The sequence below is a fragment of the Rhinatrema bivittatum genome, chromosome 2 (assembly GCF_901001135.1).
Source record: "Rhinatrema bivittatum chromosome 2, aRhiBiv1.1, whole genome shotgun sequence".
Taxonomy (NCBI): domain Eukaryota; kingdom Metazoa; phylum Chordata; class Amphibia; order Gymnophiona; family Rhinatrematidae; genus Rhinatrema; species Rhinatrema bivittatum.
This window is the reverse complement of record NC_042616.1, coordinates 337,017,529-337,045,377: the sequence shown is the minus strand read 5'-3', so window position 1 is coordinate 337,045,377 and position 27,849 is coordinate 337,017,529. Positions and strand designations below refer to the sequence as shown.

At 41.4% G+C, this 27,849-nt stretch overlaps 1 protein-coding gene across 8 annotated transcripts in view; it reads right to left on the bottom strand.

The window, feature by feature from the left end:
• The window catches only part of FHOD3 (formin homology 2 domain containing 3), a 1,290,292-nt gene that overhangs the window by 1,017,001 nt on the left and 245,442 nt on the right, over nucleotides 1-27,849 (bottom strand). The gene's annotated exons all lie outside the window — the stretch shown is intronic.

Sequence of the window (27,849 nt, the reverse complement as noted above, 5' to 3'; positions counted from 1 at the left end):
TCCAGAAAACTCCAAGCATCACTAGCCTCTTCTATAAATAAGAAGTCTGCATCTATTTTTTATTGTTTAAGAACATACAGGGGATCACATTTAAAAATTTAACAAATTTGGCAGAAGGGTTCATTAAGCCTGTAACTCTATCTTTTCTTCAACAAATGCCTGCACACAGTCTGACGTTCAATGTCTATTATAGCTTCTATTCACAGCCAGTTCTATTTTCCATTGCCCTCTGCATGTTATTGCATTGAGAAAAGCGTTCTGTTTTTCAGTTATGTTTCCTTTCCTTTTCTTTCTTCAGATTTCTGCACACAAAACACACAAATGGAAAATAAATGGAATAGCAGGCTATATTTTAACACGGGGGCCAGGGCTCAGGAAGTGATAAGACGAAAGAGCATTACCTTCGGAAGTAAAGAGATGAGTTGGGATAGGAAAAAATGAGCACTGTTGCTGAAGGTGTCATGCTCATCATTCCCAGTACATTTTTCCAGTCCTACAACACTGCTTGTGCTGCCAACAGTGAAAGACACCTTCAGTTGTGTGAGTTTTGGGGGCCTTATTTAGCAGTTTTTACCACATAAGGTATAGAACAAGGCTCATTGAGTGAAAGAATAAAAAGCTGTGTGTTGTGGGGCAGGAAAATTAGACTACAACGCCAGCTTCATGCAAGTCAATTTTTATCATCAATTTCAAGCAGCTTTCTTGGGGGAGAGGAGTGTACTTTATACCTATATACGGTATTTCAAAATGAAACCCCTGCACATACTTTCATCTTCGCATTCCAGCTCCGCCCAGTGCCACCTACTTCCTGTGTACACAAAAGTATGTATTCTGTCATCCAGGATGCATACTTTAGCTGTGTTCATGGAGGGGAAGAGAGGACATGATAATGAAATCCCGTGTAAGTAAACACGTTTGCCTGCTTTAAAAATTTGATTATTGCCCCCCCCCCCCCCCCGTGCTTCTAAAGTGCCTGCATCATCTTGAGTCTTACGTAGATTAATGAGCCAGTGCTATCTGAATTGGGCCATTATAATTTACAGCTCAGCAGCACATGGTTTCTGGACGTCAACAGTTTCATAGCAAATCAAGCAAGCTGGCATCTTTTATATATAAATAAGGATCTGTGCTACTTTGGAGCAAGGATCTGTTTTGTGACACGAACAGAATTAAGCACATAAGCCGAAGCAGCGAAGAAGACATATTAGTAATATAGAAGGCAATTTTCAAATCCGTTTACCTAGGTAAATACTGATTTATCTGTGTGGCCTGACCTGTTCGAAAATTGCCCTCATTTGGTCCAGCTGAAAGCATGCCCAAGCTTCCACAGCATGCATTAAAAAGAGGCACTCCCAGGACTTATAGTAGGGATGCGCATTTGTTTGAAACAAAAGTGTAAAATGGGATGAAAGAGCCCATTTTCATTTCATTTCAAATAAACTAAAAAATTTAAAAAATGAAAATTTGGGGGTATTTTTCATTTTCAGGAAATAGTGTATGCTGTTTGAAAATGGCACGTACTATTTCTCAAAAATGAAAAAAACACACAAAAAAACAAAAACCCTGAAAGGAAGAAATGAACAAACAATCCCAAAAACAAAAAATTAAAACATCCCCCCTACATCCTCAATAGCCTGTACAAATGGCAAGTGCAAAATACTTATCCCCCTTAGTAAGCAATTACTTTACACTGGCAGAGTTTTCAAAATGAAACCATCTGGGAAAGTTTTTTAAATACAATTAAAAGGGTAATTTTAAAAGGGTTACGCGTATAAATGCAACATACCATCATAGCAATTTTAAAAAGACATTTACACGCATACAGGTGAATTTTCAAAAGGATTTACATGCGTAAATGTTAACTACTATCGTAGCAATTTTCAAAAAGCCATTTATCTGTGTAAAGTGTACTTACGCGAGTAAATCCTGTGGACAATTCAATGGCATTTAGTGTAGCAATGTTCAAAAGCCCACTTACTTGAGTAAAACTCAGTTTTATGCAGGCCAATGCTTTTTAAAATCAGGACTATAAAGTGCATTTACATGTGAATATCCTAAGGACATTCAATGATATATATTGTAGCAATTTTCAAAAGCCCATTTACATGGGTAAAGTGCATTTACACCTGCAAAATCCAATTGTAAGCATGTAAATGCAATTAAAAATCATGACCTTAGAGTAAAAAAACTTAAAAGTGCATGCACTTGCCCCCATAAAATGCTGCATTTTTGTTGAGATGGAGCAACAAAAGTTCACTATAATTAATCACTACTAAAATAATAGGCAGCTAAGTTAAACTGCTTAGTGCCATTACTGATTAGACATCACATTCTGGCAACCTTTTTTATCTGTTACTTGATACAATAATAAAGCGAGGAGTGCATAAAGTGAGTTGAAAGATTTCAATTCTGTTTAATCTATTAATGTCTATTTGTATCTCTCACTGGGGAACTCTCTGCTTGAGTTGAGGCTCCTTCTGCAGGGCAAACACTGCAGGGAGGAAACATTTACTTAAAACACCCATATTTTTTATGAGATGCCCAGGTTTGAGTCTGTGAATCAGCTGTATGGCACTACTGAAGAATATGTACAGTTCGTAATAATATGTAATAATAATAACATATGTTAACTGCAGAATATAAAATGATTTAGTTCAATTAATTTGATTTCATTATTTGTTCTGTAGCTTCCCAGATCACTGAAAATGATAATCTACCTTCAAAGAGACATGTTGGAATGCATAGCATTATGATGCAATTTTCTAAGGGATTCCCACATGTAAACTGGAGTTTACTGGCAGGAAAAAAATCCATTTAAAAATTGCCCAGCTCCCTGTAAGCAGGACAGAACATGCACTTCTACAGTGTGTGACTTTTTCTCTGCAGGGAAAAGGGTTGGCCCCAGAGGCAAGGTCAGGGGAGGCCAGGTGAGCTACATACTTGGACCTCAAAATACACAGGCTAAAAAAGTTCCCCAAGGCACCTATCTAACTCAGGATTTTCAAAAGACGACTCCCCAGTGAGTTCCCCTTGAAAATGGCCTTGCAGACCAACAAGTACAAATTGGTCTCTCCACGTCTGAAAGAAAGCTGAATTTACGATGTGACTTGGGGTAGATTTTCAAAGAGGCGTGCATGCGTCCATGTGCGCGTGGTTCCTGGCACACGCACATGGACGCTCCAATTTTATAACATGCGCACGACTTATCAGGCGTAATTGTGCGCGGAATCATTTCAGTGGAATAATTTTCACAATGGAAAGCACGTGTGCCCTTTCCCTTTAAAAACTGGTGAAATTTATGCATGTGTTTGCCATCTAATTTATAAAGGCTGTGACATAAGTACCCCCAGAGAGGGTAATTTTCAAAAGACTGCGAAACAAGTCAGCCAAAACACGTGCAATTTGCACCAATTTTCGGAGGATTTAAACGCACACAAGTCTGATTTAAAACAATGCAACGTACAAATATGCTCTTTGTATATAAAAAGCAGGTGTATAAATTCCAGCTCTGTCCTCTAGACTGTCTATTTATGCAGATTAAAGTAAGAGGAAATCGGAATATTATAACAAGTGATTTATTTATCATAAATCATCTTTTAAGAGCGTAAATGGCTTTGAAAAATACCCCTTATGTGTGTAATTAAGCTGAAAAAAGGAAGATCCTGAGAATAGAAACTCTGGTCCTGCTGGAATGTATTTTCTCCATTTATTGATGGCTCCATTTGTACTTTGTCTCCTAAGGTAAAAATTTTCAGTGCTGTTTTAGATTGTTTGGATTGGCGTCTCATATAACAGAGACAGCTAAGAAGGCATTTCTTGAATTTCAGTTGATTTGACAGCACCCATTTTTTAAAATCTTGAGTTCTTTAGATGGTGATGCTCTCCCTCTTGATTTCCCGTTTAGATTATTGCAATTCTCTGTAATTGGCCTTCCAATTAGGATGGTGAAGAGGTTACAGTTAGTTCAATACACAGCTGCCAAGCTGATTTTGAGTAGATTTCAATGGGAGAGAGCCACTTCCCAGCTGCAAAAATGATACAGCTTGCTGGTGGCAGCTAGATTAAAATGTAAGATTTTGACATTGATCCTCTGAGGGACAAAGGATCATCTTTTTTGAAGGACAAAATTGCTTGGTATGCTCCCACTAGGGAGCTGAGGTCAAGCCAAGAGGCTCTCATAAGAACATAAGAAGTTGCCAAACTGGGTCAGCCGAGGGTCCATCCATCAAGCCCAGCATCCTGTTTCCAACAGTGGCCAATCCAGACTTCAACTACCTGGCAAGTATCCAAACCTTAAATAGATCCCATGCTACTGATGCCAGTAATAGCAGTGGCTATTCCCTAAATCAGCTTGATTAATAGCAGTTTATTGACTACTCCTCCAGGAAATTATCCAAACCTTTTTTAAACCCAGCTACACTAACTGTCTTAACCACTTCTTCTGGAAATGAATTCCAGAAGAAATGGTTAAGGCATGCGCATGTTATAAATTATGATGGCCACGCGCACGTGCGGGCGGCACACACGGGAGGGTGAATTTTCGCAAAATATGCGCAGTGATGCAATCTGGCCTCCCCCAGTTCTCTACCCCCTACCTAAACTTCCTCCCTCTTCCCCCTTCCTCCCCACTCCCTAATCCTAACCTAACTTTCCCAACATGTTTTATTTTACTACTTTTAATCAAATGGCATTGTCCCAGCCCGCTATCGCCCTGCCCCTTCCTGCCCAGACCCCTCCTCCCAGCCAGCCCCTTTGGAGAGACCCAGCACTTGGGCGTGTACCAGGGTTTATGTGCGTGGCCCGGCCAGTTATAAAATGAGGCGCGCACAAGGCCTGGCCACACATGTAAACCCCAGAATTTGCGCACACAGACCTTTGAAAATTTACTTTTTAGGGAATAGCCACTTCTTTTACTGGCATTAGTAGCATGGGATCCACTTAGTTTTTGGGTACTTGCCAGGTACTAGTAACCTGGATTGGCCACTGTTGGAAACAGGATGCTGGGATTGATGGACCCTTGGTCTGACCCAGTATGGCAACTTCTTATGGTTCTTATGTTCTAACTCACCCCGAATCAAAGTGCCCCCTTTGCCTCTGGCAGGCATAACTTCTACAACTTCTACAACAAAGGTACGGTGGGGGGGTTTCGGGATGGAGGGCAGGACAGGTAGGGGACGGGAACGGGGAAAGCCAGCTGGTCTCCCCGAGGGCTCGGCGCGCGCAAGGTACACTAGTGTGCACCCCCTTGCGTGCGCCGACCCCGGATTTTATAACATGCGCGCGGCTGTGCACGCATGCTATAAAATCAGGCATACATTTGTGCGCGCCAGGTAGCGCACACAAATGTAGGCCACGCGTGTAACTTTTAAAATCTGCCCCATACTTTATAAAATAGCGGATATCTTTGTGCACAGCAAAACACACGCATTTATAAGCACACGCGTGGCCCTTTTAAAATCTAGCCTTAAGGAGGTAATTTTCAAAGGATTTATGTGTGTAAATATAACAAACTATCACATCAATTTTCAAAAGCCTATTTACACATGTAAAGTGCACTTACTCAGGTAAATCCAATTGACAATTCAATGGCATGTATTGTAGCAATTTTCAAAAGCCCACCTACATGGGTAAAGTACATTTAGTCAAGTAAAATCCAGTTTTAAGTATATAAATCCCTTTGAAAATTACCTCCATACTTTTTAAATTTGAAAAGTAGACATAGAAGCGTTAGTTCTCTCCCTACCCTGCCCCTGGGAATGCCTCTGCATTGTCCAGGTGAAGTTGTGTAAGTTTACCTGCACATCTGGCGGCTATTAGTATAAAATTTCTGCACATAACAAGTGTTTTATACCTGGAAATGTGTTTGAAGATTACCCTCATAATGTGATAAGTTTTGAAAAAATGTAGTTTCTGCTATCTCACTTTAAGATTATGCTTACTGAGGGTAACTTTCAAACAACTCTGCGCAGTCCCAAAACCGCATGTATATGGCGGTGAGTAATTTATAATAATATTTTATAATCTGTGCGTATAAGATACTCACATACCCTTTAACATAGGCGTGCATGCATGTTTACACATGAATATATGCAATGCATTGAACAGGTGTATTTGTCCTACCAATTTAAAAAATACGTGCCTATTTTTATGCGTGAAAATATAAAATCTGATTTATGCGCCAAAGTCGGTAGATATTAAAAAATATGCTTAATTGAAATTACCAATTGAAATTGAAATTTTACCAATTACTCCAACGGTATGCCCAATCCTTCTTCAAGTCACTAAGATCTTCCTGGTTATTCAGCCTGAATTCCCTCACAGTTCACCCAGACCTCCCACCTGGCCAATAGTAAACAATAAGCAAGACTAAAGTCAATTAAGGCAGTTAATTAGCAGTACTTGGGTGTCCTATAAAATAGCAAGCTACACACATAACTGTTGGCCTGCCCCAGAAAGACCCTTTTTTTGCGTGTGTATGTGCACGCGAAGCATAATGTATGAATGTACTGTGGATGTTTATATAATGGTGATTGCACGCATGCAGGTTACTTACACATGTATATGCTAATTTTATGCACGTAAAAGCTTTGAAAATTCACCCCACCGTGCACACATTATACAGTCTGTATATATGTACAGAATGTCTTTGCTTGCTTTGTTTTACTGTGAATTATTAGTGTTTTTGTTGCCCCTGCTTTGGTCAGATTTGAAATCTAGAAAGTCGGTATATCAGATTTTAAATTAAATTCATTTTAACAATGTTTTTTTTATGTTTGCCTCAGGGATGCATCATTTCCCATCGCCTGCTGATTGAAAGAAAGGCATACTTTCAATAAAAAGTTGAATTTTAACTTTTTAAGGTCTACTCTAAAATCTCAAATAGCCTGTCTGATTATTTCTTTAATGCTGAATTCTATGTTTTGTTTGGTTTTTGAGTTGGCAACTAGTATAAAGTTATATTGAGCTCAGCACAGCTTGTTTTGAAGCACGCCAGAAATAAGTGATCATTGAGGCCTATGCAGTAAAGCTGTCATCCCATTTTGAATTTGTGGGAAAAATGCTTAGTACTTAAGCACATCTAAAATCGACTACTGTAATGCATTGCACGTAGGTGTTCCAGCATATATGCTTTGCTGTTCACAAGTTATTCAAAATGCAGTGGCAAGATTATTAATAGGGACCAGTATATTTGATCATATTTCACCAGCCCCATGTGCACTGCACTGGTTACCAGTAAAATGGAGAGTAAAATTTAAAATTGTATCAATGATTCACCGTGCATCAAAAGGAGATGCTCCATTGTGCACGTGTTAAGCACTAAAGCTATATAAGCCGAGCCATAATTTAAGATCTGATGACCAAAATATATTGGAAGTGCCAACAGTATATCAAGCTGGGCTTGACGAAACACGGGAAATAACTTTTTATGTGGCTGGTCCACAATTGTGGAATAGCTTACAGAAGAGGTTTAGAAAGCAGAATGTTATTTGACCTTCAGAAAACAGGTTAGGGCTCTCTATTTTAAGCAAACATTGAACTCGAACGTCTAGCCCAGGTTTTGTATTGTTATATATTTTGATTGCTACCGTATGCTGTATCTTAGACTGTTTAAGGTATTTGTGACTGTTGACATGCCTTGTATGTCTATTGTAACCCGCCGAGAACTCTGAATTGTGTGGGCTATAAATTTTGAAAATAAATAAGGCCCAAGGTAGTCAACAAACTAGCTGTTTATGCAACTAGGAACTCTTAACTAGTTACATTATATGAAAAGTATTACTAATTATAATTAATTAATTAAAAAATAAATTTAGCAACTCTTGAGCTCACGTTTATGGTACAATAATGACTGACAGCCAGCTAGATAAATAGGCCATTGTTGATTGCTTTGAGTATTTTAATTACAAGCTTATGTACAATATGCCAAATTCTTCCGAAATTCCTGACAAGACAACCCTGGATGTAGCAAGAAGGGAGAGAAGACAATAGAGAGTTCATTCATATCTTGTTGGCACATTTCTTCTCTTAACTTTTTATTTTTTTTTATCTGAGGAAGAGAGAGGAAAAGAAAGAAGAAAAACAAAGACAAAAGGAAGAAAAAAATATTTTTTTTTCTGGCATTACAAATATATGCAAGCAAGAAAAGACATAGAAAACTTGAATCTGATTTAAAAAAATACCTTCTTTAAACTCACATGCTAGATGTTTGACAAATAATAGTGAAAAATGAGAGAAAAAGACAGAGAGAGAGTTGTGCAAGTTACTTCACTCTTTCTACTCCTCCCAGTTCAGGATATATTTCATTAGCTTTTGGAAACTCAGAAAAGAAACGATCCAAATGGCAAAGGACGGAGCTATAGCTTGACTCTTCTGAGCGGCAAATGCAATTAGTAAGTTATATTTTAGATGTGCTCCAAAAGAAAGCTCAGTCTTACAAAATGGGAAAATTATTACCTAGAATGCCCGAGGAAACCCTTCCAATCAAAGAGTCCCCTGGTGCAGATGTGCTTTGAACCACAAGCTGCTGTGTATTCAGAACCAATAAAACAAACTCTGCAAGTAGCATAAACAGCTGAACTGTATCTTATATTCAGCTCAAAGGACTTCCAAAATCTGTCCTGTGACGCCACAGCCAGTTGAGTTTTCAGGATACCTATAATGAATATGCATATTCTAGGTCTCCAGTGTATGCAAATGTATCACATGCAATTTCTTTGTCAATATCCTGAAAACCTTAGTGGCTGTGAAATCCAGAAGACAGGTTTGGGAAGTCCTGTCCTAGAGCTGCCAAACTCCCTTAAAAGCAATAATATCTAATGGACATTTAATATTCTGTACGACTAAAAACCCTTAGCTTGACCTTGGGCCTTCAACCTCTTCAGCTTCATGCTGTTATTAACTGCCACTAAATGCTCTATCTATCATGGACTGCTGCTTAAAGTAACAAATGTCCTTGTTATTATGAACCTTTTCATGACAAAAGTTATCTGAACAACATGAGTTAAGAATCACTATTTCTTCCGCTCTCATTAAAGATTATATTAATCTCTGATGGGATTTAATCCCAAATTAAGAGACTACACTGGCTATCTGCTTCTCAGAGCTTCTCTGACATCAAGGCTGGCTCTAAGCTAACTGCTGTCCTGTGTGAAAACTGAAGTTGTTGCCCGCCATCGCCTTCTCTCTCTCTCTCTCTTTCCAGTCTCCCTCTTTCTCCCTCATCTCCTACCCGGCAGCTTCTTCTGCCTCACCCTCTGCCCGGCCCGGCCCCTATCTGCAGCCTGTGCCTTTCGGTAGTGGCTGCCACCTAGCCCCGCATCTCCCTCTAGGCTGTCACGCTCCCTTTTTGGGGGGCTAGCAGCTTCCTTCCGTGGGGTTTTCAATGAAGAAGAGCTTTGGCGGCAGCAAAGCCAACACAAGGCAGCTTCATCGGTAATGCAGCATGGCCGCAGTGGCAGCAGGGAGCGACTGTATCCCACACGAGCATCTCACTCTCTCCAGCAGGCAAGCAAGCAACTGTGCCTGTGTGGCAGCTGGCTGCAGCCTTAAGCATGAAACCAAAGAAGGGCACACACTGCTGCGAGGGAGATGATGACTGTATAGCATGCCCCCTTGGGCACGGCGTCCCGTGCAGCCGCACAGGTCGCTCACTCCAAAACTGACCTCGACTGCCATGCATAGATAAATCTATCTGTGATGAGGGTCCATGCTAGCTATCTTTACCTTTATCTTTATTAGGATTTTATTTATCACCTAAGCCAGAGCACGAAGGGGCCTGATTTTGAAAAAGCATTTACACACTTAAAACTGGGTTTTACACATGTAAATGCACTTTGCCTGTGTAAGAGGGCTTTTGAAAATTGCTACATTATATACCATTGAATTGTCAACAGGTTTTTAACTTGGTTAAGTACGATTGCAGGTGAACTTTCAAAAGTTACACCCACAAAAATTAGCACTTGCACACATAAAATAGCACATATGTGAATACATGCTATTTTTAAAACTGAAATTTACAGGTAGAAATCGGGATCTGCGAGTAACTTTGCAAGTGTAAAAAAAGGGGCATTCGGGGAGGCGCCAACATTTACACAAATAAACTGCTGCTTCAAAACCTGCCAAAGAGACGCGCATACGTCTTTTACCTGCACAATAGGAGGAGTAAATTATAGGAAACATTGCTAAAGTGAAAAAATCACAGAGAGGAAGGAGGGCTTGGGTGCAATGGGGAGACTTCAGGCTATAAATCCGGGAGGGTCTCCATGAGCTGCAGATGGACTGAGTGATCTGGTAGACTAAATGGTAAAACTGGTTATTTCATTGCTGCACGTATGTTATAAAATACCCTGATTTATATGTGTAAAAGCCGACTTATGAGGGGGAGAGATAAAAGTTGTCAAATTAATACAATAAAAAACTACACGTTATGGCCTTGTAAAATCAGAAGTACAAATCCACAGGTATATGAGCTGTGCATACTTATCCTGCTAATTTCCAACTTACCGTATTTGTTCTTTCCCGCTACTTAGATGGACAAATTTGAACTTATTTCGATAATTAGTGGCACTTATCCAGCTATATTCTCATTTATCCAGTTAATTAGCAGGCCTACATAGCTGGATAAGTCTGCTAAGTAGCACTTTTCAGAATTATCCAGCTACGTACCGCTATGTAGCTGGATAAAGCAGAGTTGCTTACCTATAACCTTTAACGGGTAACCGTTACTGGGCATGGCACCAAAGGTGCAGCAGCAAGCTCCTGCTCCTGCTCACCAGGCTCCTGCTCACTCTCTCTCACAAGGAGACTTCACTGCCATCACAGGCAAGCAGGAGGGGAGGCGACAACATCCAGAGCTCCTGCCCATGAAGACCAGTTCCTCTGAATGTGGGGAGGATGAGCTCTCCTCCCCGCAGGAATGAAGTGGTCCTCTATCTCTTCACTGTCTGAACCTCTATCAATGTCGATCAGTCGGTGAAACGACATGGAACTCCTGCCCGGGAAGAACTCAGGTGAGTCCCCAGGCTCAGCGGCCTACACGGATCACCCAACAAAGGTACAAAAACAGACAGAACAAGGAGAGGACAGAGAAACTAAACTGAAGGTGCAGTACTTATTTAATAAGGCTGCACAGCGACTAAGGCACACCATATGGCTGGCAGACAAAGGAAAAAAGGGAAAAGAAAACTACTGTAAGGTAAAGGAAAAGAAAAACAGCTGCAAATCTAGGAAAAATCACATTAGAAAAACTGTGAGAAAAGAGCAAAGCTGAATACCGTAATACACATGGCTCCCGCGACCACACAGCTCCATGGAAAAAAAAGAGACTGAGGAACTCTGGTGTTGCCAGGTAGTTATGAAAGAACAAGCACACTTTGCTTTCAAAACAAGCCCAAAATACAAGAGATTTAAACTACTTTTTTTTAGAAAGTATTTATATACAGAAAAATCTTTCAAATTAATTTTTGGAGTGTAATGGAGGAAAAAACAGGGCGCAATCACATTGCAAATCTAGGCTCTACACTTTAGGCCGGATTTTAAAAGGCCTGCGCGCATAAAACCCGGGGTTTACGCGCATGGCCTGGCCTTGCGCACGTCGCACGAATTTTCAAAGCGGCCTGGCCTCGCGGGTAAACTCCGGGACGCACACAAGTGCCGGGCGTCTTCATGGGCCGGGTGGGGGGCAGGCCGGGACAGCGCCATTGTACACTGTCCCAATGATTCGCGCGGCTGCCAGCTGCCGGCACGCGCAACTTATTTCAGCTCCGGCTCTAAAGTAAGTTACAAAGCAAAAAAAATAAAAGGAAAGATAGGTGGGGTTTATGGGGTGGGGGGAAGAGGGGAAGAGGGAGGGACTTTTGTAGGGGTGTAGGGAACGGGGGAAGGCCCAGTTGCGTCGCCGCACATAATCTGCAAAAGTTCACCCCCCTTCGTGCGTGCCAATCGCACATGCGTGTACTGATTGTAAAATCTGGCGCGCATGTGCACACGGCCACCCGATTTTATAACATGCGCACGTATGTTTGAAAATCTACCCCTTTATTCTATGAAGCCTAATATCTTTGATATGCATCGCAAGTCAGCAGGCCCTATCCCCCACCCCCCAAAGTAAAAAACCTATCAGGTACAATGCCTGTTTCATCCACCACTCCACCCAAAAGCATTAAAACAAGTTGCAGGCCACAGCAGCCTGAGTAGCTCCTCTCCGTCACATCCCCCCATCCTGCTATGGAAATTCCCATGTTGGCTTTAGGCCATCTCCTAACCCCTCTCTCCACCAACCCACAAACATCCACAGCCCAGGACTGGACAGGTGGGGGAGGGTGCCTCTTTCTCATTTGCCCCCTCAGCTCCTTAACATGCCTCCTTGCTCTCTTTTCCATCTGTTCCTTTTGCCACCACTGTCTCTCTTCCCTCTCCTCAGGGCCGGCGGAAGCTAGGCTTGGGTCTAGGGTGCTGACCATTAGGGGATGCCGCCGCTGCTCGCGAGCCATGTGGAGTCATTGCCACCGCTCGCAAGAGGTAGGAATCGAGGCTACAACTGGGAGCACGAAAGGGGGAGGGGGAGGCGGCAGCACAAGGCAGAATGTACCTTTGGCACCTAATCCCCTTGCACAAGCCCTGCCTCTCCTATGTCCCTTCCTCTGTTTTTCTCTCTTATCCCTTCTTTTTTCCCTCCTCTGCACCTTAAGCAGCTTTTGGCCCTCACCTCTCTCCGAAGGCAGAGGACATTTGCTGCTAGACTGCCTGAGGTACAGAAGTTAGAGCTAAGGACCCATTCCCTAATCCCATGCTTCTGGTCCCAGTACTAGAGAGGAGACAGGGGCAGGGCCACAAGAAAGCAACTACTGAGAACTGTTCTTGCTGTGGTCCCACCCTCTTTCTTTACAGTTTCCAATCACAGCACAGGGGGGGGCTGCAGCTCAGCTCCGCTCTCTGATGTACTGTTGGTTCTCCTATTGAACAGCAACCAATCAGAGGTGACAGGAATACCAGGGCACAACTCCCACCCATCAAGCCCAAAAAAAAGTGAGTATGGAAAAAAAAGCCCAAAAATAAGCTACCCGTGAGTTGCAAAAAAAAAAAAAGTAATTCCCGAAAAAAACAAGTCCAAACTTGTGGTAAATAAGCAAGGTTGGTAACACTGGACTCTGCCTAGAAGACAGGGTGATGACTATAGCTGCACATGCTCAAGTAGGCATGCTTGAAAGTTCTAGAATCTTTGAGATCAAAGTTACGGGCTGGGCTCCATCTGATGATGTCACCTATGTGTGAGGACTGTCATCCTGCTTATCCTTGGAGAAATCAATATTTATCCAGATAAGTCTGAACTTGCGTGGCTCGTGGTTTTGACATACATGAGCATTTGTAAGCACCTATGTTCTTGGATTTTATAACTTTACTGTGCTGGCTATAAAATACAGTAGCAATTCTGCATGTGCCCATATACACGTGTAAATGGGTGGACGCAAGCAGTTTTGAAAATTATCCTCTTATTGCAGGCATATGGGCTTTTGAAAATTGCTACAATAGTATGTTAAATTTATTTGTATAACTCCTTTGAAAATTCACTTGTTAGCAATGTACAAATGAATATCCACAATCTAAAATAAACATATACATCTCAATAAAACATAAACTATACAGTACAACATAGTTTAATAATCAACACAAATATTCTGCCAAAAAATATACAAATATACCATAAAGAGAAGTTTCAGCCCCTTATGTAACCTTGCATTCTTTTCGCCTTGCTGTCAGTTCTTTCCTTTTTTCATGAAGCTAGATAGCAAGAGTCAGGGAATGGAGCCTTCTCTATTGCGGGTCCTGTTCTGTGGAATCCCCTGTTGTGCGACCTCTGTGAAGAAGCTGATTATCTAACATTCAGAAACAGCATTCAGGATCCATTTTTTCGCAGGTTTTAAATTTAGATAGTTGACATTTTGCTGATTGCCTTTCCAGAAATGTTTCTAAAGGCAGCTGCAGCTTTAATTCAATGTAATTGCCTATTATTGTTATTTTGTCTGTGCTGTCTAATGATGCCATCTCTTCTGTATGTTTTATTCTGTGATCCTCTAAGAACAATTGTTTTGGACAAGCAGAATATAAAATAAAATAACATTTTGATGAACTTCTGCCTTAGGCTGAAGAGTCTCTTAAATTTAGATGAAAAGGTTACAAAATACTTCTTTAGTGATGCAGCTGGCAAATAAAAAAAGGAATCATCAGGATGCCTGTCATCGGTTTTGATTGTTTTTTTATTTAAATCCTGAGGGGAAATTAATATAATGACATTACTGTTGCCGATCCTTATAAGAGCCCATGTAGGCATTTCACTGAAACATGGAAAAAAAAATGAATGCAGCAAAGACAAATGAAAAATTGACTCAGGGAAAGAGAATTAAAAAAATAAAACCTGTTGCTACGATAAAGGTATAAGCATTTAATTCCAAAAGTATATCATATGCATTAACCACAATAACACACAGAAATAAGTCCAAAGGCAGAAGCAACAGAGCCAAGAAACAGTAATGGTCGGAGTCACAGGAATGCTATGGTGCATTACGAGAGGCATAAACAATGTAATCCTCTGTGCAAGTCATCAGTGAGACCTTAGCTGGAATACTGTGCTCATTCTAGAGGCTGCACCTTCAAAATGATATAGAGTAGAACTGAACTAGAAAAGGGTTTCCAAAAATGCTGCAGGTTCTGCACCAAAAACCCTATGAAATGGGTGGGATATGAGAGTAAAATACCTAAAAGGTATTAATAATGCACCTGAATTACACATCTGTCAGTGGAAATGAAGCTCTAGAAGAAAGGGTCATGAAATGAGGATCAAAAGGCATGGACTAAGCAGTAATCTAAGAAAATATTTATTCACGGAAAAGGCGGTTGATGCAAGAAACAACTTCCCAGTGAGATGGTGGAGGCAGAAACAGTAAGAGAATTTAAGAGAGCATGGGATAAACCCAGAACATTCTTAGTTTGACAGACATTAAGGGAAAGCCAGAGAGCTCTCTGCCCACAAATCAGTAAAGGTGCCGTCATTAAGTTACAGATGATAAGCAGACTTCAACCATTCCTAAATGAGAATGACCTGAAAACTGTAATCCACTCTCTAACAGTCTCTTCACTTGATTATTGTAACTCCCTATACTTAGGTCTGCCTCAGACAACCCTCGTGCATTACAGTGTGTGCAAAATTTTGCAGGCCCAGTATCTGGGGTATCCATCCATCAGCATATTTCCCCAGTTCTTTTGAAGTACCATTGGCTACCCACTGAGTGGTCAATAAAATTCAGCATTCTTTTTTCTGGTTTTCAAAGGGTTTCATGGTTTAGCTCCTTCCAGTTTTAATGCGGCATTGAAGCTGTATCAGCCACCTCGGCATTAAGATCTGCCTCTCAGTGTCTTCTTAATGTTGCATCCTTCTGGCAAGTCAGGTTTGATGAATCTCACAATCGCTTCTTTTACGTTCAAGGTCATTCTTTATGGAACACTTTACCATTGGGATTGAAAGAATAAAGTTTTCTATGTAGGTCCTGCTCATAGTCCTAGTTTATAACACCATAATTCATGATCAGTATCACTTCAAGTCTCTCTCTGTTCTTTCTTTTAGTAGTGCTATGCAGTGTTGTGTTATTTTTAATTATGTTTTTACTGTCATTTATTTAGGTTGTTTTATTGTCATTTATTTAGGTTATTATCATTTTAGCCAATTCTTTTGAATACCTGTTTTTACATTTTAGATTTATTTTATGTTTTTATGAATGTTAAATTGTAAACTGCCTAGGAATGTTGATAGGCGGTCTATAAAGTTTTAAATAAATATATAATTGGGGTCTAGGGTACTACAACAGGAAGGAAACTGGTCAGACTAGATGGACTTTATGATTCATATCTGTTGATTGTTTTAGGTGTTTGGCTAGTACTACCACTTTAAGACATCTAACTTTCTCCATTTTGAAAAACATGCTGAGTAGGAGGTAACAAAGGGCAGTGATTAACAGAGCTCACTTCAAGGAAAGGAGGGTTACCAGAGGTGAGCTGCAGGGATGTCCTTAGACCAGTTCTTTTCAATATTTTCTTAAGTGATATTGCACAAGAATTATTGGAAAGGTTTATCTTTTTGCAGGTGATACAAAAATCTATGAGTGTAGACACCTGCAACAACATAAGAGATCTAGTGAAGCTCGAGGAATAATCTAGATTCTGGCAACTAAGGTTTAATGCTAAAAAAAGGCTGAGTAGTTCATTTGGGCTGCAAAATCCCAAAACGCAGGATCTGGGAGTGACTGTGTCTGATTATCTCAAGGTGATGATCTCAAGGTGGCCAAACAGGCAACAAAGGTGATGGCAAAAGCCAGAAAAATCCTTGGGTGCATAAGGAGAGCAAGAAAAAAAAGGTGATACTTCCCTATATAAACCCCTGGCAATACTTCATTTGGAATCCTATCCTACAGTTCTGAAGACCACATTTTCAAAAGGATATAAACTGTAAGGAGTTAGTCCAGAGGACAGCTACTAAAATGTTCAGTGGTATTCTCTGTAAAGCTTATGGGAACAGACTTAAAGATCTAAACATGTATACCTTAGAGGAAAGGTGAAAAATGATAGAGGCATTTAAAAACCTCAATGGTTAACAATGCTTTTCAATGGAAAGGAGGATCTGGATTGAGGGGTCATGGCATGAGGGTGAAAGGGGGATAGATTGAGGAGTAATATAAGGCGATATTTCTTTACAGAAAGGGTGGTGTGTACATGGAACAGCCTTCCAGTGGAGATGGTAGAAACAGAACAGTGAATTCAAGACAGCATGGAATAAGCACAGGGGATCTTTGAGAGAATAGTAGGGATTGTGGAGCTGAGCAGTTGTGTGGATGGGCAGACTAGAAAGGTGGTGTGTTCTTTTTCTGCCATTATATTTCTGTTTTGATGAAATGTCACAATGACCCTGAATTCAATAACTAGGAGACATATTAAAAGCACATACAAGCCAGTTTTAGGAAAGTATTTTTCATTCCATAAGTAGCTGATGGGGGGTTACCTTAGAATGTTCAGCTGCACTGTACATCTTGGGTATGGACTCAGAGTCAGTCAGGAAGGGAATGTGTTTATTTACAAATGTTGCTTAGTGGGGAAACAATGTACTTTATTGAAATGGTTGGATGTGGACTCTCCCATGGTTGGTCTTTGGCATAAGAAGCTGGTTGAATTTCTATGCTTCAAGTCACAATCCATCAAGTCGAAAACCCCATCCTATCTACGGAACTTTCTCAAGACTTGGCAGCCCTTCATCAAGTCATTATCAGAGGAGACTCGACTTCTTATTGAGAGACAATGTTCGTTTTCTGATCCTTCCCATTGTTAGAAGATTCTTGGATGCCTTGCTTGTTACATTGCTATTCCCTGAAATTTCCCTACTCCCATTGATGACTGAATGTGTTATGTTTAGTCATATTATCTGGTATAAAGTTGCTGCATTTTGTATCTTCTAATTTTGGGCGATTGGGGGGTGGGGAGAGGGAGGGGAGAAGGAGGGGAGGAGAATCGCTACAGGATCCACCTCAGGAATCATTATAGAATTTGTTACAGTGGTTTTATTGGTTTTTCTCTCTTATTTATTGCTTCTTTTGTTCATTGTCTCACTGTTAAAAATGTTAAATAAACAATATATGCAAAAGAAAGCATATACAAAAAGCCTCACAGATACATTAAAAGAAACTAGGTAGCTATTTTTTAATATATTTTCAATACTGAATAATACATGCAACAATCAATCATTTCTTCAGGTTAACACAATATGACTTATTCCATAAAGTGTCCTAGCCACAACAGTTTTATATTTTAATAACATATCAGGTAAAGATTTAATGGAGACAATTACTTTTTTTTAAGAGCTAGGATGCAGAAAGTACAATGGCTTTAATGTGGAACACTTCCACATAACAATATCAGTTTCCTAAATGCATGTTTTATGTAAAACACATTCCTTCCACAGTTTCTATAAACATACAACAACAACAAACCTCTTGGATTAGTACAGAACAACCATAAAGCCTATTTTGCTGTAAACCAGACCAGCAGAAACATAAATTTTCTTTCAATTAAAATGGCTATGAAAAAACTGAAAGTGCAAAAGTTCAAGACCATGAACTGAATGTGCAGCTGAGGCCTAGATAGGTGCATTTTATAGCATCTGAAAAGGAAGTGTGTGTCAGACCAGATGCTTGCTTTATGTACTGCAACCAAACATGATGTCACCCCCAAGGTACCAAAGCCCATAGTCAATTGACTAAATATGTTTTTCTTTCTCCAAGGTATTTTATGATTTAACTAAATCAATGTGTTTAATTCCACTTGGCCATTACTTGCAATGTAATGACAGTATTATGGATACTGATGTCAAATTTTAAGGATATGCTGTAATCTATTTTTTGTGTATGTTTTCTGATATTAGGTATGTTTTTCTGTAAACCACTGAGCTCTAAGGTGGGCTTGAATTCTATCATTATTGTGGGGGTCTTTAATTTACACGTTAATCTTATCAGCTAACTGTGGGCTATTTTTTTGAATCAATGCACAACCTTGGGTGGGAGCAGATTATTTATTTTCCCATCCATAATCTTTGATTAGTCTTTCCAGTGTTACACTGAAAGCTACCGCTACTCCATGCTCAGACCACCATCTCATTTCATTTAACTACCCTGTTAATTGCTTGGTTCAAGGTATATCACGACCCAGACAAACCTTGACTATAGGAGGACACATCAATACCGATATGTTTAATAAGATGCTGCCTGACAAATTAGACAGTTTCAACTCATCTGACATCAACAATGTTATTCTTTTTTGGGATGAAACCGTGTCAAATATTTTGGATGAAATTGTTCCTTTTTAATTATATCGGAAATACATCATCTGCTCACAGCCTTGGTTTACCCCTGACTTTATGTTGACGCGCGCATGTGCGCATGAATGTCGTTTCTCGCGCTTGTGGGGGGATTTAATAGATGCACGCAGTGAAGCATTAGGGCCTATTTCCCTGTACCCTCCCAATTTGCCCGTCTAAAGGAGCAGACTTCCTAAACCCCCTACCTAACCTGCCTCCCTTCTATCCTACTAGCCCCAACCCTTGCGCCCGCTCCCCCACCTCATCATGCTGCCCCCCACCCGGTCGGCCACACCCTCCCCGGTCACACCGCCACCCCCATTAGGGGGAGCAAGCCACGTGGGGCCACGTAGCCACTCGCAGCCCCACATGGCTCGCTTCCCCTAATGATTGGCACCTTAGGCTCAGGCCTAGTTCGCCTATTGCTTCTGCAGGCCCTGCCCCTAAAACCCCCACTGACTACCCTAATTTTTTTAATTTTAAGACGTACCCGCAGTCCACAGCAGTAGCAACTTATGCGGTCATCGGATCCCGGTGCGTGCTTGTGTGTGTGACTTGAACTTAATAGTGTTGTCCTGGCCCATCCATGCCCTACCCATGCTCCGCCCAGACCCTGCCCTCAGCCCGCCCCTTTTTGCAAAATACTTTCTAATGCTTTACCAGGAGATACACGCTTGACTGCAGGCCTCTTAAAATCCGCGCGGCCCGCATACAGCCCAGTCACGCACATATCTCCCAGGTTTGCCGCATGCAGGGCTTTTAAAATTTGCCCTTAAGTTAGGGCTGTATGCTTTGGTTGAATAAAAGTGCACTCCTGTAGACCAGACGTCCCCAAACTATGAGCCATGGTAGGGTAATATTGTTGCAGCTGCTCTGCCTTGACGCCTCTGGCATCTAACACTGGTTTCCAATTGTGGTCATGGGGGAATATTGCTATTGCTGTGAGCGCTCTAGTCTGGCTCCCAGTTTTTAGTTCCAAGGCAGTGGGGGATGTTTCTGCCACTACAGCAGCACTGCATACCCTCATTTGTAAGGCATTTTTGTGGACTGTAGCAATTGAATTGAATTTCATTTTTTTGGTGAGAAAAAAAACCCCGTTTGCTTTTTTTCTCTTCTGTTTTGCTTCCTTTGTGTGTACCATGATACTGATTTATATGACAGACTTTTGTTCTATTGTACTAGACTGATTCCTAGTGTTTATATATTGAAAAATTACTGTACTGGCCCAATTAACAGACAAAAGATTTTTGTGTTTTTTGAGGGGTTTTTTTTTAACATTGTGCATGTCAAGTGTTCCTCTTAACGCCATGCTCGCCACTGCCACAGATGACGCTAATCTGGCCCACTCAGTGGTTTCCAATGTGCCATGTGGTCCTTCTCAGAAAAATTCAATTTAAATGCAGATTTCTTTTTTCTTTCAGCAGTTGGAAAGAAATTCTGTTTTGGAAATCATATATCTCAGGGTTCCCTAAACCTATCCGACTGACCCAACAGCTGGTTGGGCTTTTTGGCATAACCTCAATGAATATGCATAGACAAATTTGCACATAATGAGGTGAATTTTAAAAGCCCGACGCGTGCTGAAATTAGGGGATGAACGAATATGTTGGGCCGGTGCGCACCGAGCGGATTTTAAAAGCTGGCCAGATATGCGCGTACTTGCCACTCAGAGAATAAATGAAAAGTTCAAAAAAAAGGGGTGGGCATTCCTGGATGCAAACTTGAAGTTTGCACGTAAATACTTGCGCGCACTGGAGCGCACCTGGGTCCCCTGCTGCGTAACTTTTCTTCTGCCACGGATGACGTGCAAGTTGTAAAACAAAATATTCTAGGCAGATCAGCGGGGTTTTAAACGTCAGGGCTAACAGGGGAGAAGGGAGGCTATTAAACGCGGGACACAAGTGTCAGTGAAAAGGACCAGCCCTGCCGGGGGTGGAGAGGGAGCTTTGGCCAGGCTGTTGGGGGCCGCACAGCCATGTCTCTTGGGCGCCTGATGCAGAGCGCTAGGGAGCACACAAATTACCCATTGTGCTTCCCTGTTAGCGTGGCAGCTCGTTTGCCTGTTGCATTGAGCGCCCAGGAGAGGTGGATACACCCGCGTTCAAAAACCGTGCACCCATTTTGGACATGTGCTTTTTATGCAATGATATTGCATCAACCTGCTAGTGTTGTGTACTGAGGACTGAGGACGGGGAGAGGGGGGGAGGGCTTGAAATGCAAAGAAGCAAGGGGCATTAGAATGACTGTTCTTCCACCCATGCTTAGGAGCCAGGACTTCAGAAAGTAAAGCTTTTCAGTGGGAGGAAAGGAGTTTCACAGAGACATTGGAGGGTCTGTCTCTATGTCTTTCCACGTGCCCCTGGGTGCCAGGTAAAGGAGCCGCCCCGCCCAGGGGTTACAGCATAATTAAGCTCTGGAATTTGTTGCTAGAGGATATGGTAAAAGCTATTACTAAAAGCGTTTAAGAAAGGTTTGGACAAATTCCCAGAGGAAAAGTCCATAAACCCATTATTAAGGCGGGCTTGAAGATAACCACTGCTTATCCCTGCAGCATGGAATCTATCAACCTTTTGGGATCCTGACAGGTTCTTGTGATTTGAATTGGTCAACTACTATTGGAAACAGGATGCTGGGCTTGATGAACCCTTGGTCTGACCCAGTATGGCAAATCTTTCATTTTTATGTCCTTTTTTTTTTTTCATTTAAATTTTATTGAGAGCATTAGCAATACATCAAATGGCATACAGATACAACAAGAAATCTCAACAGGGCAAAACCCAAATGCATTTACACTTTCCAAACACCCCATCTCCCTCCCACCCTCCCTCAGCTCCCCCCAATCCCTCTATCCCTCTGGTAGCACAAACCATGGGACAAACAAACAAAAAAATATAAAGAGCATATCATCAGACAAAACCTAACAGGTTTCTAACAAGAGGTCCCCCTCACGAACTAGATCATCTTCAGCCATAACTGATAGGGGTTCCAAATGTAAGTGAACTTATTTTTATGTTCTTAAGAGATGTGTGGGGATTTCATTTTGAAGCAATCATTTTGAAATCCCCATGCAAACTGTACAGCATATTCTTTGGACCTACTGCAAAACTGGTGCAAAATCCATAGATACTTTTCTACCCACGATCTCTGCTGGCCCTGAATTTCCAAAAGGAAACAACACAGGGAGCTTCCCTTTGAAAATTAGCTTGCAGCTCAGCAGAAAAAAACCTGTAAGCCAGCCACAGGGTTTTCAAATTGTCCCTTTGATGCATGCAACTTCATATCATGCATATTAGACTAAGCTTTTTCTCACAGACACAGGGAGGATAACTTTTAAACATGTGCATGTGCACCCATAGACTCATGGATAGGGGTGTGCATGCTCATATTCATGTATTTTATATCATGCGTCCGTACAATATATAAAATACACTTGACACAACCCAACAACAAGCTCGTGTATCTAAAAGATACGCGGCACGCATTTTCAACATATCTGGATAAGAGGCATAATAACACTTATCCTGCTATAACACTTAGCCAAATAACTAGTGGTTTTTGCGGCTTATCTGGCTAAGTAGTAGCAAAACTGCCATTTACCCAAAGTCAAAATTTATCTGCATAAGTGGCACAAATCTCCAATATGCAAGTATTTGTGATGCTAATTTTAGCCATTTACACATGGAGATTTCACTTGCGTATTTTCCTTGGCACTTATCAGTATTTACACATGTAACTTATCAATTTTTATTAACATGCACGTGTGAAGGAAATGACCAGTTTTACCAATTTGTCCACCAGTTTGCCAAGTCTATCTCTAGGTTATCAAGTCCCCCCTGAGGTACTTCAGCCTGAATTCCCCTTGGTTTAGCTAAGACCCCTGACCCAGTTGGTATTTGGTGATGAGGATATGTATTCTCACTGATGCCAGATAATTAGCGGAAATGAATACACACGAGTAGCAGCCTTACACGCGTCGCTTTCACAGGGTATAAAATAGCAACTTAGATGTGTAAATGTTGGCCCTGCCCTGGAATGCCCAAAGCCTGTCCCTTTTTTATACGAGCAAATTTGTTAGTGCATCATTATTTGCATGTTTGACATTTAGAAAATTGCATTTACACAAATATGTCCTTTTAGTGCACACATGTTCTAATTTGTACGCAAATTCACCTTAAAATGAGAAAGACCCATTAGGACATCTAGCCCTAAAGGCCTTATTCAGTATAGATTTTTCGGTAGACCTAAAATGAGGTAACATTTTGGAATAAGGACCTAGGAGAAGATCCATTCTATATTGTTGTGATAATGTCACACCCGTGCTATAAATTGTATGTAAAGAATTGTGTGATATAAGTGGGCGAGGGGGAAACACTTGCCAGTGTAAACCCAGGAGAAACTATATAAGTGAAACACATCCTGAGGATTACAATCTCTGTGCTAGAGGAAGATTGCCAGCCTTGCCTTTTAATTCAATTTTGTCAATGAAACTTTGGATTTTAGCATCTTGCAAGCCACCCTTTGGTGCAAGCTCCTTCGATAGCTCAGCTGTTAGAACGGAGGACTGTATCGATGGTTCAATTCCTGCTTGAAGGAACATTTGTTTGCAAACAGAAATGTTAGGAATTATTAGAAAGGGAATGGTGAATAAAACAGAAAATGCCTCCTTATTGCTCCATGGTGAGACAGCACCTTGAATACTGTGTACAATTCTGGTCGCTGCATCTCAAAAAAGATATAGTTGTGATGGAGAAAGTACAGAGAAGGGCTACCAAAATGATAAGGGGAATGGAACAGCTCCCCTATGAGAAGAGACGGCTGAGGGGGGGATATGATAGAGGTGTTTAAAATCATGAGAGGTCTAGAAAGGGTAGATGTGAATCGGTTATTTACGCTTTTGGATAATAGAAAGACCAGGGGGCACTCCATGAAGTTAGCATGTGGCGCATTTAAAACTAATCGGAGAAAGTTCTTTTTCACTCAACGCACAATTAAACTCTGGAATTTGTTGCCAGGGGATGTGATTAGTAAGGTTAGTATAGCTGGGTTTAGAAAAGGATTGGATAAGTTCTTGGAGGAGAAGTTCATTACCTGCTATTAATTAAGTTGACTTGGAAAATAGCCACTGCTATTACTAGCAACAGTAGCATTGGATAGACTTAGGGGCGGATTTTCAGAGCCCTGCTCGCCTAAATCCGCCCAAAACCGGGCGGATTTAGGCGAGCAGGGCCCTGCGCGCCGGTGAGCCTATTTTACATAGGCCTACCGGCGCGCGCAGAGCCCCGGGACTCGCGTAAGTCCCGGGGTTCTCCGAGGGGGGCGTGTCGGGGGCGTGTCGGGGGCGGGCCAGGTCGTCGCGGCGTTTCGGGGGCGTGTCGGCAGCGTTTTGGGGCGGGTACGGGGCGTGGCTACGGCCCGGGGCGGTCCGGGGGCGTGGCCGCGCCCTCCGTACCAGCCCCCAGGTCGCGGCCCGGCGCGCAAGAGGCCCGCTGGCGCGCGGGGATTTACTTCTCCCTCCGGGAGGCGTAAATCCCCGGAGAAAGGTAAGGGGGGGTGTAGACAGGGCCGGGCGGGTGGGTTAGATAGAGGAAGGGAGGGGAAGATGAGGGGAGGGCGTTAGAGGATTCCCTCCAAGGCCGCTCCGATTTCGGAGCGGCCTTGGAGGGAACAGGGGTAGGCAGCGCGGCTCGGCGCGCGCCGGCTATACAGAATTCATAGCCTTGCGCGCGCCGATCCAGGATTTTAGTGGATACGCGCGGCTCCGCGCGTATCTACTAAAATCCAGCGTACTTTTGCTGGCGCCTGATGCACCAGCAAAAGTATGCCTATTCGCGTTTTTTGAAAATCTACCCCTTAGTTTTTGGGTACTTGCCAGGTTCTTATGACCTGGAATGGCCACTGTTGGAAACAGGATGCTGGGCTTGATGGACCCTTGGTCTGACCCAGTATGGCATGTTCTTAACATACGCATTTGTAATTTTAAAATGCTTTGGACCTAGGCCCTGGAGCAACATTCTGCTGATTGCTAATGACGGCTTTAGTTAGGACTCAGTATGGCATTCATTGTGACAGCAGTGAGAGTAGCTATCATTATCATCATAATTGCTTCCATTGTACAGTGTCTGCTAAACTCAAATTTTTTTTGTAGCTAGGAAAATGTCATGGTGCAAAAAAATAGGAGAAGGAAGGAAAAGAGAAATACAACTCAGCACTGCTAAGATCACTCTCAAGGAGAGAGAATGGAAAATGTTAAAGCTGTACTCAAGAGTCCACAAAGAAAGGGCAAATAATAATAGTATGCTGTTCTTTTTAAATAAATGCTTTTTAGTGTTTAATTTAGCTTGCTATAAAATTGTCACAAAGCAGATACAAATTCTAAAGACACCAGTTCAATTCTGAGGTCCCCAGTCCAAACAGTTTATAATCTAAATGCAGGCAAAATGCAATATAGGTTACCTGGAAAGACAGAGGCTACGTGTGAGGAAGTCAAATAATTTATCAAAGCCATACAGGTTGATGGAAACAAAATTTGAGCCTGGATTTGAGGGGGTGCGGTGGGGTGGAGGAGGGTGTTAGTTTTTATGTTAGTATTATACATACGCCTGTACACTGCCATCCTCAACAAATTCTTCAGCAAGTTAGTATATTATCCCTACTAGAACAAAGAAGGCGGACAGAAAGAGAATGGCACATGTGCATGGCTACTTTTTTTAGATATGCTATGAGTTTAACATCTGCCCTGCATTTAAGGAAACGTACTAATCAACGCCAGTAGTATTGGTGACAGTAATTAAATGAACTGAAAAAAAAAAAAAAACCAAAGCATAAACCTGCCGGTAAGTTTCCAATCAGCTATGTCAGAAGAAGAAAAGGCTTTCTTAAGTTTCAGCAAAATAAGCCACATTGTTTGAGCTGGATTTGAGTTACCTTACAGTGATGGCAGACCTTTCCCTCAGTGGGAGTGTATTAGGGATGTAAAAAGATCAATGATGAAGAACAAGTAGGCAGAGGTATTTTATCATTTGACTTAGAATGGGAAACAGATGATTGCTGATTACTGCAGTGAAGTTGATGGCAGGGCTATTCCGGAATACTGAAAGCACCACAGCAGCTGAAAGTTGGTGCATAGCATCTTTGACCAGCACTTTCCTAACAGTAAGCGTTCCTGTAAATGACTGCTGCCTTATGATGATGGCTTACACGTCCAATATAACAGCTCTAGTAATTGCGATGGAAGCAGAAGTTGTCATGGTAAGCTTACGCTTCTAGAACTATTACACAAGCAACAGTGCAAGCCCCGGGATCACGGTCTAAAATGTATTCAGGTAGGTGGGTGGGTGGGAGGGCTTCCGGGCCAGAGTGGCGGGTGTCAAAGAGTTAGTAGTATATTTTTTATTTAATGGGAAGGGAAGGGAGAAGGGCTGGATGGTCAGCGCCATTAAAGGTTTTATTTATTTTTAATGTACTGGGTTTTGAGGGGTCCTGGCCAGCCAGGCTTTTAGTATTTTTGGTGGTGGGGTGGGAATCAGGCTGGGAGGCTAGTGTGAAGTTTTTTGTTTTGTTTTTGTAAAGGATCACCACTTAATCGGATATCTTTTGAAGATATCCAGTTAAATAGCAGGTTGTCTGGCCAATCAAGGCCAGATAACTTTTGACTTGCTCTGAAACAGGTCTAACTTTCCCCTAGATTTATCAAAATGCCAAAAATGTATTGTATGCTGATTAATACATCAGAGAGCGTGAGAGAGCGAGAGAGACAGAGAGAGAGAAACTCTGTATAAGGTCAGTCTGACACTCTCTATATAGGCATCACTGTAGAGGAGCACTTTGAATTGGGGTGGGTTTCGGAAGGTAGGGGGTTTAGGCGAGGCAATTTTACTATGAATATCTCAGAATGCTTCTGTAACACCATCCCGCTAAACCCCCCACCTTCCAAAACCCTCCCCGATTCAAAGTTCCCCCCTCAGTGGTGCCAATATAGAGAGAATCAGACTGACTCTAGGCAGAGGTTCTCTCTCTCTCTCGCTCAAAAATATTTTTGCCGTAACGCAAGAGCATCGCACGCACAACCCACCGAAAAATAGATGTGGGTTATAGACGCACAACCCACCGAAAAATAGATGTGGGTTATTAGTCATGCCTCAGAACGCCTTTTTATCCAGCTAAATTATAGTCTAATAATGACTTACCCGACTATAATTTAGACAGATGAGTGGATGAATATGGCAATAATTGCCATTTAGATGGATAACATGAGATATCCGTCTAAATGGCTTTTGAATATTGGCCTCTAAATTATTATTATTTCTTATCAGAACTGCTATATACTTTAAACATCAGGGCTCCCATCTCATTGCAGTCAGATGTTTGAGAGGTAAAACTGAAGTTATTCAGGCATTTTTACTTTTTTTTTTTTTAATTAAACTGAACTGGAAAATGGTAGCACTAAAAGATGTGACACATTGCTGGTAGTGAGTTTCCAATGGCATCTTGCTAAAAACATTTTTTTAGCAGGTGGCACCTCATAGCTATTGACTGGAGGCAGGCTTCGACGCAATGATTTCCCTAACATCATTTAATTTAAATGAAGTTCTGAGCCTCAAGTAGTTTATTTATTTATTTATTTATTTATTGTTTTTGTTATACCGAGTTTCATGATAGGCATCACAACAACCCGGTTTACAAATAACAAGGAGTGTAAAGCATAACGTAACATAAAAAACAATATTTTCAATAAGAACCTTGAACTTTAAATACAGTGAATCAGAAAAAGGGAGAGGGAAAGTTACAAAAAACAAGGAAAATAAACTTGGGATGGAAGGGGAGAAATTGAACAGCACAATATTTACATTTCAGCCTATTGATACATTAGAATAGCAAGTGAAAAAATAAGACTATGAAACGGTACATAGGTAATCAAATGAATAAATATGACAGTTGTGAATGGTAATAGTATGATA